General features: G+C 36.5%; 1 pseudogene; it reads right to left on the reverse strand.

The window, feature by feature from the left end:
- Window positions 1–690: 690 nt before the first annotated feature.
- Window positions 691–2,967, reverse strand: part of LOC107490480 (probable LRR receptor-like serine/threonine-protein kinase At3g47570) — a 12,200-nt pseudogene continuing 9,923 nt past the window's right edge.

A 2,967-nucleotide genomic window follows, 5' to 3' on the forward strand; every position in this document is an offset into this window, starting at 1 on the left:
CATGTAAGTTAAGCTTTTATTTGTGCCACCATATGCAATCTTTTGGGGTGACTAATACCTTCTGTTCTAGTTATCTCTTTTAGAGCCCCCCTGTTTTTACTGTTTTGGTTTTTGTGCCTCTCCAGATTATTACTTTTGATAACTATGGTGTCTCAGGTCATTGAAATCATCGACATGTGCATTATGGAGTAAGGCAAGTTGAGATGTTATGATACTGCTATTGATCAATATTGAACTAATATTACTTTAAATTTTGTAGATATGCAAGATGCTGATTGTTTATTTTTAATTTTTATACTTTGGAACCACTTTTTCTGTTTATTTTTTTTTTTTTTGATTACTTGAGTTTGTCAAATGTCAACAGTGCTCAACATCGCAGATTTTCTTTTCTTAGTTTACAGAAATTGGTATTGAAGTGACACAATGAATGTTTCTTACAACTGATATATTATCAATTAGCAAATGGCCATGATCATCCTTTATATTCTTTAATCTTTATATATCAATCCTGAATCACCCATAGCTTAATAACTGTAAATGTTCTGTAGTTATATTTGCCGACTCTCTTTTGATAATGATTATTGCAACATCTTATGTTCCTAATGTAGAAAAATATAGACTCTACTGAGGCCAAAATTCAAAAGCAAAGAAAGGGAATGTACTAAACATTTAAACATATTATAAAGTGGTTCATTTTCTACAAAACCGAACGACATCCTTGTCATTAGCTTTAAGAAACTTGGCCTTAACTTTGTTCAGTGATGCAGCAATATCTTTCATGTTCATTCGTTCTTCAGGTAAATCCTCACAACAATTCAAGGCCAGTTTCAAGATAGATGATGTAGATGCTATTATGTCATCAACATGGTGGTGACCTTCATCTTGTAACAAGTTGGAATCCACAACTCGATCAATTGCATGTGACAATGATTCACTAATCCAACCTTTCATGCTTAATCCTGCAACAAACAAGTCATCTGTTGGCTTCTTTCTTGTGAATGTTTCCATCAGCATTATCCCAAAACTGTATGCATCTCCCTTTGTAGAGATAATCCCTTTGGATCCAAACTCTGCAACTCAAATTACCCTCGTTATTTTAAATAAAATATTTGTTTATAGAACAAGTATATATGACACACAAGCCACTAAAATTGGAAACAAAATGTTTAGATACCACCACCGCAACAGAAAGTGAATTTCTGAACTAATGAAAATTACTACAGAAAAAGTTAAAGAAGCATTGTAGTTCAACTTTGATTACAAATTATTACTAAAAGGTCAGTGAATGATTTATGATCTTCAATTGTATATGCATACTAATCAAGCATATGGTTATAATCAAATGACCAAAGTTAAAAGGGAAATTATAATCTGGTGTAGCATCACTTACCCGGTGCAATGTAACCAACTGTAGCCATGGTCTTGGTATATTCTTTGGATTGTCCCTCGCCAAGCAATTTGGCAATGCCAAAGTCGCTGACATGGCCAACCATGTCTTCATCTAATCAGACATTACAAGGTTTGACATCACAATGAACCACTATAGGTGAAGATCCATGATGCAGATACTCCAATGCAGATGCCACATCTATCATTATATTTAGCCTTTGCAAGAAGTCCAAACAATGGTTATGAGAATACAACCATCTCTCAAGGCTCCCATTAGGCATGAACTCCATCACTAAAAGCTTGTAATCTATACTTGAACAACAATCTATGATCTTGATGAGATTTCGATGGCGCAGATTGCGCATTGCTTCGCATTCTACACTGAAGCTCTTTGATCCTAATTCCAAATCCAAGTTAAACACTTTGACAGCAACCACCATCCCATTTGAAAGTCAACCTTTGAACACAGGCAAAACTGCCCCTACCAAGCAAATTACTCTCATCAAATCCATTAGTTGCCTGTGATAGTTCTTAGTACGAAATCATTCTGACTGCTTGTAATGCTCATAATGTTCCTTCATTAGTATCACCACCATTCTTTCTTCAACGCCTGACGAGAAAAAACACACAGAAAACAACCAGAATGATTGAAACCATTATAGGCAATATGCATTTGATGAAGAATATGTTTGCATTTGACCCTTTCTTCTTTACTTTACTGCATGCTGGGACTTGTAATCTGGCATTTCCACAAAGTGCTTTATTAAACATGAAAGATTGAGCAGTGAAATTTTTGAAAGGTCCACCACTCGGAATCTCTCCTTCCAAACTATTATGAGAAAGATTGATGAATTCAAGATAATGAAGTGACTCCAGTGATCTTGGAATCAAGCCAAACAAGTTGTTTTGAGATAAGTCCAAATCTGTCAAACTTATCAAACTGCCAAGTGAATCAGGAATACCCCCTACCAATTTATTTTGTGATAAGTTGAGAATTTGCAAATTTTGCAATCCAGAAATGGCCCCAGGAATGCTTCCTGAGATCATATTCTTTGATAGATCCAAGAAAGTCACAGCCTTTAAGTTCCCAATTTCAATTGGAAGAGACAGAGTTAAAGCATTGTCAGACAAGTTCACCTCAAGAATGTCTCTGAGGCTCCAAAGAGAAGAAGGCACCTTACTGAGTTTGTTGGAGTTCAAGTAAAGTTTTCTTAGAGAAGTAAGATTACCAAAGCAAGTTGGAACCTCTCCAGAAATTAGCTTGTTCTCAGTTATGTACAACTCACTCAGCTGCTTGATTTTGCAGATTTCGCTGATGATGGTTCCCTGCAGACGGTTGTTGCCAAGACTCAAATATTGAAGAGAGTGCTATGGAGAAGAAAGGAGAAGAGAGTCAATTGGGGGTTAGGATTTTTAACCTAAAATTAGGGACCAAATTGAGTCCAAAATGTTTACTGTGTCACGTCAGCTAGCCGTTGCGCTGCTAACGTGTCACCAACGACGCCAGGTCAGCTTTCCGGTTGCGCCAGCTGGACGAAATTTACCGGAAGGACCACTATGAGTACCGGAGATCAACTT

Source organism: Arachis duranensis, chromosome 1, assembly GCF_000817695.3.
Source record: "Arachis duranensis cultivar V14167 chromosome 1, aradu.V14167.gnm2.J7QH, whole genome shotgun sequence".
In the NCBI taxonomy this organism is placed as follows: domain Eukaryota; kingdom Viridiplantae; phylum Streptophyta; class Magnoliopsida; order Fabales; family Fabaceae; genus Arachis; species Arachis duranensis.